Here is a 16,302-nt window from a genome sequence, read left to right on the forward strand (position 1 = left end):
CATTAACCAAAGGGTGTTGCCGTGATTAGAGCATCGAGAGAGGCCCAGATCCAAATCCTGCTATCCCTATCACTGCCCTTGAAAGAGTCAACCTCTTTCTCTCTCAGCCGACCCTACCTTGCAGGATCGTTGTGCGGCTTCATTCTGAATTCTGGAAAAGCACAGTGGGTGTCCCTTTTGAGGGAAAGACCGGACTCACATTTGCATACCTGGAGGTAAGTCCCACGAGAACAAGAGAGGGGGAGATTAGTTAGAGTACCCTCACCAACATGAATGTGACTTGTATTCTCAGTACTGACATGGTTCTGGATGATGAGCATTTGTCAGCAACAAGCACGGCTTGGGGTTGTCCAGCACATCCCGGGAGGGGACCCAAGTTCCCTGCCACGTTCCCCTATGTCTCTGTGTGCTTTGAATCTTTATAGCCCTGTTTGGGGTAAGCCCAAAGTTAGGGTGAGGGGAGAGGCTGGGAGGGGGAGGAGAATTGGGGCCTTTTCTCCATGCCTCTGTGCCTGAAGGAACAAGACAAAGTAGCTCTCCTCTGGGACAAAGTCTTTGCTCCGGGAAAGTGTGCATTAATGTGTCCATTATCCAGAGGGAGGGAGGGAGGGAGGGTGTCGGGCTGTTCCATTGTGACTGGCTGAGAAGGGACCGAGACCCACGTCTGGGCCCTGGAGAATGAGATCATTGTGTCTGAGCTGTCCATCTCTCCCTTTCACATCTCTCCCGGCACGGGCTCGCCTTGAGAACCTGTCCTTTCCTCATCACCACCGTCAACCAAGTTAACCTGCTAACCCCTGCTAACTGGGCAAAGAGGCACCTTTTACCGTGGTGATTCTCTTTATTTAGCAGGGGGAGAGCAACTGGCCCTCTCCACCCCCAGTACAGTACTTCCAGTGACTGTTGCTTGTGTCTGTCTTATGTTTCTTTTTAGACTGTGAGCCCTTTGGGGACAGGGAGCCATCTCATTTGTTTATTATTTCTTGGTGTAAACTGCCCTGAGCCATTTTTGGAAGGGCGGTATAGAAATCGAATTATTATTATTATTAATAATAATAATAATAAATAATTGTCTGGTTTTGCTGCTGTTCAGGGTTTTTAGCAAGCTGTTGCCTGATGTTTGTTTAAAAGAGGCGGGATATAAGCACATGAAAACAAACCAACCCAAATATATTATTATTGTTAGGAACATAGGAAGCTGCCATATACTGAGTCAGACCATGGGTCCATCTAGCTCAGCATTGGCTACACAGACTGGCAGCGGCTTCTCCGAGGTTGCAGGCAGGAGTTTCTCTCAGCCCTATCTTGGAGATGCTGCCAGGGAGGGAATGTGGAACCTAGATGCTCTTCCCAGAGTGGCTCAATCCCCTGAGGGGAAGATCTTCCAGTGCTCATGTCTCCCATTCAAATGCAAACCAGGGCAGACCCTGCTTAACTGAGAGGACGAGTCATGCTTGCTACCACCAGACCAGCTCGCACTTCTTATTTGTTCGCTTTGTTACTGTTTGCTTTCAGCGACGGGTCCAGGCATGAGGGGCAGAAGGGGAGGGAAGGAGGGATTGCTTAGTGGAGCAGCGGATGACTCTTGAGTGGGGTTCCAAGGCATCGGGGCAGCAGTGGAGAAAGGGCAGACTCGTTTAAGGGAGCAGAAGATCTGCGGGATGCTGGGAGAGGGTTGCAGGCACAAGAGGTGTCGAGAGAGAGAAGGGTGGAGTCATTTAAGGGAGCGTGGGATCTACGAGGCTGTGGGAGGTGGTTCAAGGCGCAAGGGTCAGCAAGGGGGAAAGGATATTGGCTGCGGCCAGATAGGATGATGGCCGTCAGTCTAGATGGTTTTAAACGGGGATCAGACAGGTTCGTGGAGGGCAGGGCTGCCAACAAAAACTAGCTAGCTGCACATTTCCTCCAGGATCACCCTGAATACCATGTGCTAGGGAACACCGATGGGGATGGGCGTGGCGTTGCCCCCTTCCCACCGCTTGGGGGTTCCCCAGATAACCCTGGCTGGCCACTGCTGAATGGGCCTAGGCCAGATCCCGCAGGGCTTTCCTTCTACTCTCATTTATTTATGTATTGTTTTAATTATCCTTCACCTTTAACAGCACTCCGCAAACCTGGTTTTTAGAATCGCGAGTAGCCGTGGCGCGGCTTTGCGCCGTGCCTACTCATGAGGAGACCCCCGGCCGGGAGGCTTAAAAGCAGACTCCCGGCTTGGGGGTCTCCCCAGTATGCGCAGGGCATACTGGGGCTTGCGGGGGCCGCGTGGCCCCCGAGCTCCCCAGCCCCCACCGGCTCCGTTACGGAGCCGGCAATCGTGTGGCCGGGTGATCCGGCCACCCAGGGCTCCCTCCCCACTCACCCTGCAGAACCGGGTCTCTCGGATCGTAAGACCCGGTTCATAATCAAATAATACAGGTGTTCTGCACACTCCAGCAAGGCTCTACCAATGCTAAGGATTTATTGAGTGCATTGAATGCTGGAAAACACCATTCCTGTGCTATCTTTTCATCTTTTCAATTAAGAAGATACTAATTGTGTGTCTTTAAATGACTGTGCTGTCTTCCCTTGCTTACCCCCTGCCCCCATCTCACTTACCTTTCTCTGTGGTCTCCCCCTCTGTCATCTTTTAGACTGTAAGCCACTTGGGGCAAGGATCTAATTTTGAAATCGTTGCTATTTGTGGATGTTTTAATCTGGTTCTATGTTTTAACCATGACATTCTTGGTTTGGTTTGGTTTGCTTTATGTAAGTAAAACTTTATTTCAGTCGTAGACTAGCAATAGGTTTATGCTGTAAACTGCCTGGAGACTTTGGTAGTGGGCAGTATACAAATTAATTAATTAATTAATTAATTAATTAAAAGAAAGTGGTATTCCTGCCCTGATTGGCCATTCCTGGCAACAGATTTCTGGATAAGACAGACTTTTCATGGGATCCAGCAATGCAGTTCCTTATGTATCTAGCCGTGAAACTGAGCCTCGTTGTGCAGGGGTATACCTCTTGAGACCATATTCTCAGGTCAAATGAGAAGGGATATCCTTCACCTTTAATAGTTTCTTAATGTTGGGATATTTTGCAGGAAGGAGACCCGAATTAGTAATTCCATTCTGGATGGAGGTATCCGAGCCATTGTAGATGAACTGGGATCAGATATTGGAACAGAGAACCGGACGTATCTGATGGATTTTCCTCTCCGAGCAACATCGGAAGAAATTTGGGTGGCTGTTGGAATGAAAGACCCAGATGAATACCAGAGGCTAGGAAACCAACTTAATGGCTACCCTGAAGTTTCTGTGTGCCTCCTGGAGCCAACAAAACCCAACCTTCTATACCTTGCTTCTCCGAACAGGAAAAATGGCACCAGCATCATTAAATGATTTGCTCTGAGTCGGGTCGAAGAAATTGCTTCTGTCGTATCGCTCGAGGCAGGGATGCATTGAGTGATCAAAGATGACTCTTTATCGCTAAGATTATTTCCAGTCTCACCACAGTAAGTGTGGCATGGCCTTCTGTTTTGCAGCATTTTGGGGGGTCACATTGGGTTTTCTCAAGGGCACACCCCATGCGGCCTAGTTTTGGGTCCAGTTTTGTCAGCTTGGGGGTATCATCCAGAGTCTGTTTTCATCCCATCATGCTTTAGGATGAGTTGGGTTTTCGTTTCCCCGGTGACATCAAGTTGCTGTTTTTTGCTTCGGTTGCCGATACCGATTCATTCCGAGTCGATTCTTCCATTGGTTGCTCTTGGGAGAATGTTGAGTTGCAAGAGGTAGGGATGTTTTTGTAAACAGGCAGCTATGGTGGTACCTGAGACAAGGTGCCCAGGCTGTCTTGTCTCATGCCTTCACTGGGGCCAGCCCCCTTTCAAGTTTCCAAAGTGGCATGGGGAAACAGCCGAGGAAGGAAGCTGGCCTTCACTCTCTTCTTCACTCCTTGGGCTCCTTGCAAAGCTTGCCAGGGTCAGAGACGAATTATGACATCTGAAGCCCTAAGCAATGTTGACCTCAAAAGACTCCATAGCATTGCAAAATGGTCCGGAAGCACTGCTTAGCATGACACTCACCACACCACTCTGCTCATAGTAACAGCAACCTTCATCTGAAGAGGCTTCTAACCATGATGGCGGGCCTTGGTCTAAACCGAGCTCTGGCCGAACAAAATTGCAATATAATTTTTTTTCCCCAAATTCAATTTTTATTAGTTTTAACAATAGTATCCATAACAAACATAATAGACAAAAATGAACTTCCCGTGCACCTCTCTTCGTGAAACATCAACTGTAAGATTTACCCTTGCTATAATAATAATACAAAACACAAATTTAAACCTTTAAAAAGACAATTAGTCTACCCAACCTGCATGTTTTTCTAAATTTCAAATCCTGCTGTTAGATCCATAGTAGGAAAATGATTCTTTAAGTACAACAAAAATGGTTTCCAATCTTCTTTAAAGCATTCTAAGTTTTGGTCTCTTATCAGTGTTGTAAGTTTTGCCATCTCCGCATATTCCAAAATTTTTATCAACCAATCTTCTTTTGAAGGCAGTTCATTACTTTTCCATTTCTGTGCATATATTATTCTGACCGCCGTGGAAGCATACATGAAGAATGTTAAGTTATTTGTAGAGATTACTCCTTGTGTTATTCCCAGCAGGAAGGATTCTGGCTTCTTAGGAAATGTCATTTTAAATATTTTCTTTAACTCATTATATATCATATCCCAATAGGCCTTAGCCTTCCCACAGGTCCACCAAATGTGAAAAAAGTACCTTCAGAATGCCCACACTGATTGCAATATAATTTACCATTATTTCTGTACAGATGTATAAACTCAACATCATACATAGCTGTGTAGCCCTGTCAGTATATTTTTGTCCTATAAGGATTATAATATGAATACGACAGGTATTTATATACCACTTGAAGGTTCCCAAAGCAATTTACAGAGATATAAATAAATAAAACAAAAGGGCTCCCTGTCCCCAAAGGGCTCACAATCTAAAAAAAGAAACCTAAGACAGACAGCAGCAACAGCCACTGGAGGGCCGCGGTGCTGGGGACGGATAGGACCAGTTGCTCTCCTCCTGCTAAATAAAGAGAATCGCCACTTTTAAAAGGTGCCACTTTGCTCAGTTAGCAGGGGAAATGTCTGGTTTGGGGATAATGTCTGTTTTAGAGTCTTTCCTTCCACTGCTCCCTTATTTTTCTACTACTACTTGTAGTTTGGATATTCAGAGACCCCTCGTAATATGAGGCCTTACATTGTCGCTTCTGTAGCTTGTGTCTCAACGTGGCACTGGCCAGAGTGGCCCGCGCAGAGCTGCTCTGTTGGCAACTGCGGAGGGCATTTTGCCACCCCAATAATCTGCCACCTGAGTGAGGGACTCACCTTGCCTCATGAAAGGGCTGCCCCGTAAATAAACAAGCAACTGTGTGGACAGCATGCAGGTCTGAGTGGGTGGAGCCGGTGCACTGAATGCAGGAGGTCTCCGATTCGATCCTTCACGTCTCCAGTTGAATAGAATTGTGGGTGGTAGAGCTAGGAAACGCGTCTCTCTGTCTGAGTCCCTGGAGAGTCGATATGCACCAAAACCAACCAGTCCTGGGTGGGGTGGACCCATGACGATATTCTGCCTCATGCAACTTCACGTGTTTATCGGAAGCATCCATAGCTTGGTGGGAGTGCTCAGGGCATGGATGGAGATGGTTCAGTCTCCAGTTTAAGAGACTGGAGGGCTGCTGCCGGTCAGAGCAGACAGTGCTAAGAAAGATGGAGCGATTATTTGATTCAGGATAAGCCCATTTACACCGAGCGGTTGGACCTTGGCGGCTAAAGGTCTCTGCCAGGTTCAATCTCCGTTTGAAAGGATATCATGTCCCTGGACTGGGGAACACTCTCTCTGCTTGAGACCCTAGGGAGCTGCTGCTTGTCAGAGTAGACAGCGCCAGCCCAACTGTCAGACTCGGGCCAAGGCAGCTCCATTCAATTTTTGTGCCAACCTCACGTCTCCTTTTCCCGACACCCCCAACAGGCATGTTTGCGCCCTCCAAACAATTGAGTTAACTTTATTAGTTTTATGGCCCAAAAGGGGACGGCCTGAATAATTCATGAGGTGGGGGGGGGAGTTACCTCTGACCTTGAACGCTGGGGTCCCTTTTCCCCCTTTTTCTCTCCGCCCGCCGAGTAGCCATTTAGAACAGCTGGGCTGTCTAGCCGTGGCCGAACAGTTCAATGCCGGCTTTGTCTCACCCCGGTCATTAAGGCAGACAAGTTTTAAAATGCAGAGAAGTGACGATATAATATTTATGGACTCTCGGTTACCTCCTGCCTCTCTCTGCCTTTAGACGCCGTCAGCCTTTGCATGCCTCGTTTGGGGAAAGGTTGCCTTCTGCCCTCGAGGTGCCAAAGAAAGAAAAAAGAGGCATGCACAAGGGCGAGGATCAGAGAGCCCAGCAGAATTTGTGGGCTCAATTGCTAGTGTTCAGCTGGTCACCTTGCAAGATTTGGGAAAGCCCTTCTTGCTAAGATGTCAGCCACTCTGGCTTTTTACAGTTTTGGGTAACTGTAAAAAAACTTGTGCTTGGGGCGATATACAAATGTGTTAAATAAATAAAATAAATAAACTTGGTTTTGGACTACAACTCCCATCAGCCTGGCCTTCAGCCATTGTGGCCAAGGATGATGGGAGTTGTAGTCCAAAAGCAACAAATTTATTATTATTATTTTTGTTTACACAGTCAGACAGGTGTTATTGACTGGTTTGTTTTATCCAGACATCGAGTCCTTCCCAAGGACCTGGGATGGCTGAATTTTCTTATCAATGTTGTTGTTGTTGTTATAGATATTGTTGTTGTTGTTGTTGTTGTTGTTGTTATTTATTCAATTTCTATACTGCCCTTCCATAAATAGCTCAGGGCAGTTTACACAGAGAAATAATAAATAAATAAGATGGATCCCTGTCCCCAAAGGGCTCACAATCTAAAAAGAAACATAAGAGAGACACCAGCAACAGTCACTGGAGGTCCTGTGCTGGGGATGAATAGGACCAGTTACTCTCCCCCTGCTAAATAAAGAGAATCACCACGTTAAAAGGTGCCTCTTTGCCACGTTAGCAGGGGTTATCCGAATTATCCGAGTCTGGCTTTTAAACAAAGGGTCAGCTGCATTTATGGGAGGAAATGTGGCTCTGCTGCAGTGGACCAAAGCTGCAGCCATCCTGTGGAGCCTCCATGTTCTGAGGCAGTCTATCTGTGAATAGCAGGTGCTTGGGCACAGCCAGGAAAGGAGGGCATGGCCGTGGTGTTCTGTTCGAGGGCTTCCTGGAGGCATCTTCTGCCCTCGAGGTGCCAAAGAAAGAAACAGGGGCATGCACAAATGCTAGGATCAGAGAGCCCAGCAGGATTTGTGGGCTCAATTGCTGGTGTTCCAGCTGGCTATCTTGTAAGATCTGGGAAAGCCCTTCTTGCGAAGATGTCATCTGCTCTGGCTTCTTACGACGACATCAGTTCGAGGGCTTCCTGAAGGCATCTTACTTAGCTGTCCACACTCGGAATTAGGATGCTGGAACTGGATGGGATCATTCACCGGGGAAGGAAAGAAGGGCAAATATAGGCATGAGAGAGGGACGGAGGGAGGGAGGAACGGTTGCATCGGTCCCATACTCACAGGGGCAGCCCAAGGGCTTGTGGAAGCTGGCAAGACCCTCAGCGCCTGCCAGCCCCCTTTCAAAACTGGCCCATGAAAGCTTTGAAACTGGCACGGGAGACGGGCAGGAAGGGAGGCCTGCCAGCGGCCGCCTCTCCTGCAAGCTCCGCCCGGAGGTGTGAGGAGAGGCAAAGCGCCTTGCCGAGTCAGCAAGGGCCAGCCTGCCCCCAAAGAGCTGCCCCAAAGGCAACAGCGAGGTCACATCCTGCCCCGGTCGTCGGCCCCTGGAGGCTGTTGCCTGGCCTGGCCTGGCCTCCGGAAAAGGGCCTCCCCAGCATCCTTAGGTGGCATCACTGGGCCTTCTTCTCCACCTCTGTGGACGTTCCTGGGTATATTTGGGGGTGGCCAGGTCTGCTTAGCGGCATCCTCCTCGCTGCCTGCCTCTCCGAAGGCCCCGTCTCCATCTTGTGCCCCGTCTCCATGGCTCCCCCAGGCCACCAGCCACCTGGGGACGGTCTGTCGAGACAGACATCTCTTTCCCGGCTTGGCATAAATTGGGGGGAAGAGGCAGGCGCGCCCGGAGTGCAGCAGCGGGCTGTTTTCATGATTAGCCCTACTGTCTGGGATGATGGGTTCCCAGCCCTTGGCCGGGGGACGGCCGTTGGGGCGGGTTGGTGTTAGTGCTGCGTGCGGGAGCAGATGGGTCCTCCCCCAGATGGGACCCCACCTGCTGCAGAAATGCAAATTATGTCTGCGCTGGGAAGACTGTGTCCTTCAGGACGGCGGCTGGAGCGTGGGGAGAAGGAACAGAAAAGAACAAGGAGGCAAACAGTGCCCTTAACTCTGCTCTTTCTCCCCTGCTGCCCCTTATGCCTGCAAGCACCTCTCTCGCTTCCATCCTTGAGAGCCACCTTTCCCACAAAGCCTCCGTGACCCCAGTCCTTCCTGCAATGCAGCCTAAATATGGGGAATTTATTATTCATTCATTCATTCATTCATTCATTGAATTTATATACCACCTAGTACAAAAATCTCTAGGCAGTGTACAGAATTAAAACATAAAATATAACATTTGAAATTCTTAAAAAGATAAAATCATAATAGATAAAAACACATTGATTTTTTTTTTAAAAAAATTGCCTATTCATCATCCTCTGTTCAATTTTGTTTCCGTCTCTCTCCTCTTCCTCTGCCTGTTTTCCCTGTGTTGAATTATAGACTGTAATTCCCTCGAGGCAACGACCCTGCTTGAACTTCGTAAGTGCCTGGCACAATAGTACCGACCTTCTGTTTCTTTTTAGACTGTAAGTCCTTTGGGGCAGGAAACCATCTTCTCATTCCTTCTGCTGCAGGACCTGCTTTGAGAAATATTTTTTCTTGCAACTTTTTCTTGCAAAAATCAGCAACTTTTTGCTGCCTAATTGCACTTTCCTCCTCCTCCTCCTCCTTCTTCACAGGAAGAAGAAGAAGAAGAAGAAGAAGAAGAAGAAGAAGAAGAAGAAGAAGAAGAAGAAGAAGAAGAAGAAGAAGAAGGAGGAGGAGAGTGCAATTAGGTAGCAAAAAGTTGCTGATTTGGGGACTCGAAGAAAATTTATATCCCATATCCCAAGAAAAAATAGTTCTCAAAGCGATTTACACAGCAGAAGGGATGAGAAGATGGTTCCCTGACCCAAAGGGCTTATAGTCTAAAAAGAAACAGAAAGTTGGTACCAGCGACGCACCCGTAGGAGGGACACTCTGGAGAGAGCACCCACTTTAAAAGGTGCCTCTTGGGCCAGTTAGCCGAGGGGTTGTGTAAAAACAACTGTTGCTTTATTCCCCCAATGCCTACCTGCTCCCTTCCTCATCTAGGTTCCTGAAGATGAATAAAGTCATCTTTGAGAGAGAGAGGACGGTCTCACCCTTCGTGCGTGTTGCTCAGAGACTCTGGAGCTGTGGCTCCCCACGGACTGACCGCTTGGTTGAGCTGCTCAAAGGGAAACTTAACTGAAGGGGTGAACCCAGCCCAGCTCCTGCTCTTCGGAGACGGGGGGATCCTGCAAAGGTTGGTTCAGACCCGAACTTGAGTTTTCTCTGGAAGCAGATCGTGGTGGCAGCACGACTGCACACCTCACTGGAGCAGGGGTGAGTGAGTTAGACTGCCCAAACTCCAGTGGGCTCCTTTACTGGCTGCTGATGTGTTGTGGCTGCCGGTGTGCAGATGCGCTGCAATTCTTTTTGTGCGGTGCATGTGTGCTCCTGCACCACAGTAAAACACTACACTAAAAGAACTGTGATACAACCATGTGTATACAATTGCCTCCTGGTTGGTTTTTTTTTGGGGGGGGCAGTATTTTATATTACACATGCATCAATGTAATGCAAAGGCAGGGAAAAGACACAACACAAAGGAATGGAAGGTGTAGCAAACTGTGTATGTATGAACAGCGTCCTGTACAAAATTTGGAAAGATTTGTCATGTGTTGGTTTCTCTTCAGAGACGAGATCAGGGCCTTCAGAACTCCAAAACCCAAGGAGAAGTTCAGAGAAGGAGAATGTGGGGAACTGCTGCTATTTGGCCTCTCCTCCCTCCTTCTTCCCATTGGTGTCAAATATTCTATTGTATGCTTTTGGGGGCAGGGAACTTGTGGCTACGCTGTGGAGTTTGGCAGGTCAAGAGTGCTGCATAATATCACCAGATAGATCATCAATTAATCATGGGTGTTTTGTTTTTGTTTTAGGGGGGGTTGTGTTTGTTTTGTTTTGTTTTGTTTTTACCATTGGGAGGTTCCATCACCTGCTGCAGGCACCCAAATAGATGGACATCTCCCTCTCCAAATTCATGGAGGACAGGCCTATCAGTGGTATAGGCCACCTCCAGTCTCAGGCGCAAGATGCCCCCAAATCCCAGTTGCAGGGGAGTAACAGCAGGAGAGAAGGCATGCCCTCAGCTCTTGCCTGTGGGCTTCCCAGAGGTCATCTGGTGGGTCACTGTGTGACACAGGATGCTGGACTAGATGGGCCTGATCCAGCAAGGCTGTTCTTATGTAACGTTCCTCCAACTTCCCCCACATGGCTAAGGAGATACACACACACACACACACACCCTTATTCTGCAAGCCAAGCTTTTTCAGCATACTCAAGAAGGATCCCTTTTACCCCGGCTGACCTCCAGACACCCGTGCCAGGCAAAAGCACATCTCTTAAGTGACGATTTCCCATAAGTAAATTAAGGAAAAGGGTCTTTTTCCGTCACCAGCCCAAAGGTTCACTGTACGGCATAAAAGTGTCATTAGCAATTTCTGGCTCTGGGGATTCTCGAGCCAGGGAGGGGCGGAGGGACTCCCACGCTCTGCTTCTGCCCTGGTGCTGCTCAGAAACTGCAAGCATGTGGCTCTAATGTGGTGGGTCACCCTGTCTCAGGTAGGGAACCGTAGATCCAGGAAAGGCGCAAAGCACCGCAACACCCCAGGATGCTGGACTCGATGGTCCAATCCAGCAGACATCTCCTTATGTTCAGAGTGACACTCAATGGAGCCTCCATGATTAGAAGCAGTCTACCTCAGAATTACCAAATTCTGGGGTCACCACACAAGGCAGGGAGGTGTAGGATTCCGAAAGCATTGGTCCCGCTTCAGAAGCACAACTGAGCCATTCAGGATTCTCAAACTCCCAATCTGGATAAGGGGAAATTTCTGAAGCCTTCCTAATTCTCTGCAGGGTAAAGGGAAATTTCGGAAGCCTTCCTAATTCTAACCTTCTCCTGTCTCTTCAACAGTTTACAGGAGCAGAAGAGAATCCAGACTGCAGAGTCCTCCCTGAGATCTGACCAGAAGACATCCCCTCCCTGGACTTGTGTTTCGAACAGAATCAATGTTGACATGGCGAGAGACATCGGATATTAACAGCAGCCGCTGTGGATCATTCGCCCATGATCCAAGCCCAACATCCCAACTTGCATGACATCCATGCCAAATGCTGGGCCGGTCCTTAGCGTGGTCCCCAACTTTTAAAGTACCCCTGCCTTATCCTTACTTTAAAAATTTTCATTATATATATCCTGTTCTCTAAGGTGCGCTACGAATCACGATGTGCAGAGTTCTTTCCCTTATATATCCTCACAACCAAGCTGTGGCGTAAGTGAGGCTGACAGGTGATGATTGGCCGTAGATCACTCGCTGAGTTTCATGGCTGAGTAGGGATTTGAACCCAGGACTCACCCCTCTAACCATTGCACCATACACTGGTTCTCCGCCAAATCTGTACATGTGGCTATCCTTCATCTTACACAAACCCCTGCAAAAAGAGAAAAAAGCATGCATTTTGAAAATAATTGCACAACCCAGGGATTTGGGGTGCTGTGTATCGGTGATGACACAGGTGCTAGCCAATAGATATCCAGATTTTCCTTAGTGTAACATTTAAACAGAGGGTTAAGACAGTGTTCTGTTGGCTGGAAGGATTTGAACAGTAAGATCAAGTAGGGTCCTGAGTGGAATCATTACTGAGATGGACCCCATCTTACATAAGAACAGCCCTGCTGGATCAGGCCCAAGAAGACCCATCTAGTCTAGCATCCTGTTCCCTACAGTGGCCCACCAGATGCCTCTGAGAAGCCCACAGGCAGGAGTTGAGGGCAGGCCCTCTCTCCTGCTGTTGCTCCCCTGCAACTGGTATTGAGAGGCATCTTGCCTCTGAGGCTGGAGGTGGCCTTTAGTCACTGGACTAGTAGCCATTGATAGACCACTCCTCCATGAATTTGTCTAAGCCCTTCTTAAAGCCATCCCATAGATTAATTATGCATTATGTGAAAAAGTACTTCCTTTTGTCGGTCCTAAATTTCTTGGCAATTAGTTTTGTGGGGTGACCCCTGGTTGTAGTGTTATGAGAGAGGGAGAGAAATTTCTCTCTATCAACTTTCTGCACACCATGCATGATTTTATACACCTCTATCATTTCGCGCGCACACACACCCCAGTCCTCATTTTTCTAAACTAAAAAGCCCCAGGTGCTGTAGTCTTGCCTCATAAGAAAGGTGCTCCAGGCCCCTGGTCATCTTGGTTGCCCTCTTCTGCACCTTTTCCAGTTCTACAATGTCTTTTTTCAGATGGGACCAGAATTGTACGTAGTACTCCAGGTATGGCCACACCATAGGGCATTATAATATTAGCCATTTTATTTTCAATCCCCTTGCTAATGATCCCTAGCATGGAATTGGCCTTTTTCACAGCTGCCGCACATTGAGTCGACACTTCCAACGAGCTGTCCACCATGACCCCAAGATCCCTCTCCTGGTCCGTCACCGACAACTCGGATCCCATCAGCATATACTTCAAGTTGGGGGTTTTCATCCCAATGTGCATCCCTTTACACTTGCCAACACTGAAGCGCTTTTGCCATTTTGTCGCCCACTCCCCCAGTTTGGAGAGATCCTTTTGGAGCTGCTCACAATCTGTTGTGGATTTCAATAACGCTAATAAGGCACACCACTATCCTGGAGACCTTCGGTTTTATAATGCTATTTTAATAATCCGCTATCATTATGCTTTATATACACTTTGTGGAAATTCGTACTCCGTTTTCTCCCCCTTAAAAAAAGGGGGGGATTTAATGTTTTAATTAGAATAATTTTATAAATGAAATTAAAATGAAACATGCTTGAAACTGTCCAATCCTTTTTGTGTGTGAAATAACTTGGCTTGTTAGAGGAAAACAGGTATGCCAGTGCCTTTTGAGTCAATAAAGACGTCCAACGCTCTGAGTTGCTTTCTAGTCTCAAGCAATTGCTGAAAACCAGGGCTCACCACTGCATGTATATAACTTGATTCCTGAACACCAGAACACAAAAAACTGAATGTGGAAGCTGACCCCAGGTTTGATGTGAAATACCTCCAGTGCATCAGCTAGATGCTTCTGGGGAACTCCCAAGCAGGGTGCAAAGGGGCTCACTTTCCCCTACCATTTGTCTGGTAGACTGCCCCTGGACTTGGAGGCTCCATTTAGCCTCCAAGTCATCTTTAGACCTCTCTGTGGTACCATTCCTAGCTTTGGAGGGCTTTAAAAGAAATGTTCAGCCAGAAACAGTCATGGAGGAGAAGGCCTGAAGAGAGCTCTTAAGTCACCGAAGCTAAATCGAGCCTCTGTTGACAGAGGAAGTCTATCGGATGCGGGGGGGGGGACACACAGCCCTGAATGAGATGGGCTGGTCATGTGAATCTTTTCACTCTAGGGTTGCCCAATTTAGCCAAATCTGCCCAAACACTGGAGCACCTTGGCCCTGTTGCATATTTGTGGAGCATCACTGGAGTGTGCAATTTCTACTTAAGGAGGGGAATTATTTCCCAAGAAAGTCACCAGTGGGGGCGGGGGGAGAAGGAGGGAGGGAGGGAGGGGAGGAGAGGAGAGTTACAGCTTCTTCTCTCTTGCCTGGGTGGAGAGAGATAAAGCCTGACCGTTCCTGGAGTTAATCCATCTTTAGCTCTGTCCGCAGACCACCCAGCAAAAGAGCAGCCATCCGTGCCCTATCCCTCATCTAGGGTAAGATGCAAGCGAGTCTTACAAGCGACTTAGAGATTTAGGCCGACTTCAGTGGGGAGGGGCAAATGTCCCCTCCTGCCCTCCACCACTGCCACCAGGCTGGGAGATTAACTCTTGTTTCCAGCTTGCTTGAGCATCGATTCCACCGAATCGCCTTCCTTCTGCCGAATCGTCTTTCTTGCACCGAATCGCCATTCGATCCTCCCAAATCGCCTTTCCCCAGAATGGCCCCCAGCTGTTTTTCTGCACAGAATACCCATGGCCCAAGGATCCCAGACTAGTTCCACGCCAGCCAGAAACCAGAAAAACGGAGTTCGTGGCAGAGACCAGATTCGAAGCAGGGGCTTCCTCACTGGGATCACCAGTCTCTTTTCCACAATCAGTTAATGCCACTCTCTCACCCCCAGCCAAAGTTAGCTGCTGCCAAGGCTGCAGAGCTAAGCATACTACTGACTAGGGAGTAAGAAGTCCCAGTGAACTCAGTAGGACTTACCTTGAAGTAAATACGCTTAGGCTTGCCCATGGCAAGTAACGGGACAGGATTCGGTGGCAGCTCTCGGAGGCTGCTGGAGCTCCAAAGCCACAACCAGTGATGTAGCTGCCAGTTCAGAAGTGCAGGCTGGGCGTTCTCCATGACACACACACACCCCACGGCCATGCCCACCCCAGCAGCCAGAAAAGCCGAGAAATACTGGAGTGCCGTCCCTATGAATCCCCCCTCCTCTGCACCCCTGGCCACAACTAACTTTGGCTGGATCTCCCCTCTCTGAGCGTCTGCCTGTGCACTGTGTATGCTTGGTTTCCTTCCTTTTTAGTTAAACTGTTGGCTTGTTTGCATTTCATTGGGTGTTATCCAATGTGCCTGGGGGCAACTGTTGGAAGGGGCATCAATGGGTCGTTTGTGTGGGCTGGGGCAGGCAGGCAGGCGGGCAGGAAGGAGGGCAGAGTGAGAGAAAGAGGAGGAAGGAAAGAAGGAATGTAAGAAATTAGAACAGCAGAACTGCCCTGCTGGATCAGGCCCAAGGAGGCCCATCTAGTCCAGCATCCTGTTTCGCACAGTGGCCCACCAGATGCCGCTGAGAAGCCCACAGGCAAGAGGTGAGGGTAGGCCCTCCCTCCTACTGTGACTCCCCCCTGCAACTGGGATTGAGAGGCATCGTGCCTCTGAGGCTGGAGGTGGCCTGTAGCCACCTCCAGGAAGGAAGGAAGGAAGGAAATTGAGAGAAAGTGAGAGAGAAATGGAAGGAAGCAAAAATGGGGGGGGGAGCTGAAAAAAAGAAAGAGGAAGAAAGAAACGAATGGATTGAGAGAGGGGAAAAAGAAAAAGAATGGCAGAGAGAGAGAGAGAGAGAAATTGTCAGTAGGGCAGGGCTTCTGTTCTGTTCCTCTGCACCCTTGTCCGGCACTGTGTCGTCTCACAGAAGGTCCTGTCTGGGAACTTTCCAAACATTAAAAAAAGACACGCACGCACAAGGAACGCCCATCCCAGACAATCTGATCCAGAGCCTGCTCTGAAGCGAAGCTGTTGTGGGGCTGGGGGCAGCGGAGGGGGGGGACGTCTCAGTTTGTTATGCTAAATCCCCCCAGGATTCCATTCAGGGGCCTCAGCCGAGAGGTCTGGAGAGCAAGGGGTTCACAGGCCCTCTGGCTTTGTCATGCTAAGCACCTCCGGCACACACACGCACACTCCCGCACACGCACCCTGCGCGCCCTGCCATGGCTGCACCCCACAGCTCTGCCTCCAGCTGCTCAGTGGGGCATGAAGCCTTGGCCGCTGCGGCCGGGACGGGCCGAGGGCCACCCCCCTCCCCACACTGAAGGCATGTCAGCAGGCCCCAGACAATGGTGGGGCCTCCTTTCGGACGCCTGGGCGAAAACAAAAATTCGCTTTGTCGGGGTGAATGGGTTCCTCGCCAGCCGCCAGGTGCAAGGGAGAAATATATCGACGACGTCGTCGTCGGATGGGGAAGGCTACGGCGGGGTGAGGCCGCTCTGGGGGCCGGGGCTGGAAGAAAGGGGTCAACGGTGGGTTTATGGTGTGGATCTCTTCCACCCGCTGGCCAAAGATCACGGGCAAGCCGTGGTGGCGAACCCACAAAGCTGTATCACAGCAAGTTGAACCCCCCGACCCAATCTTGGCCGAGTT

At 49.2% G+C, this 16,302-nt stretch overlaps 1 long non-coding RNA gene across 3 annotated transcripts in view; it reads left to right on the forward strand.

Annotated features, from left to right (window-relative positions):
- The window catches only part of LOC128347764 (uncharacterized), a 52,686-nt gene extending 39,403 nt beyond the window's left edge, over nucleotides 1–13,283 (forward strand). For all 3 annotated transcript variants that reach the window (XR_008317697.1, XR_008317699.1, XR_008317698.1), the window contains exons 3-5: nucleotides 3,080–3,490; nucleotides 9,492–9,684; nucleotides 11,398–13,283. This is a non-coding gene — a long non-coding RNA (uncharacterized LOC128347764). The remainder of the gene's footprint in view (nucleotides 1–3,079; nucleotides 3,491–9,491; nucleotides 9,685–11,397) is intronic.
- The last annotated feature ends 3,019 nt before the right edge of the window (nucleotides 13,284–16,302 follow it).

The sequence above is a fragment of the Hemicordylus capensis genome, chromosome 2 (assembly GCF_027244095.1).
Source record: "Hemicordylus capensis ecotype Gifberg chromosome 2, rHemCap1.1.pri, whole genome shotgun sequence".
Taxonomy (NCBI): Eukaryota; Metazoa; Chordata; class Lepidosauria; order Squamata; family Cordylidae; genus Hemicordylus; species Hemicordylus capensis.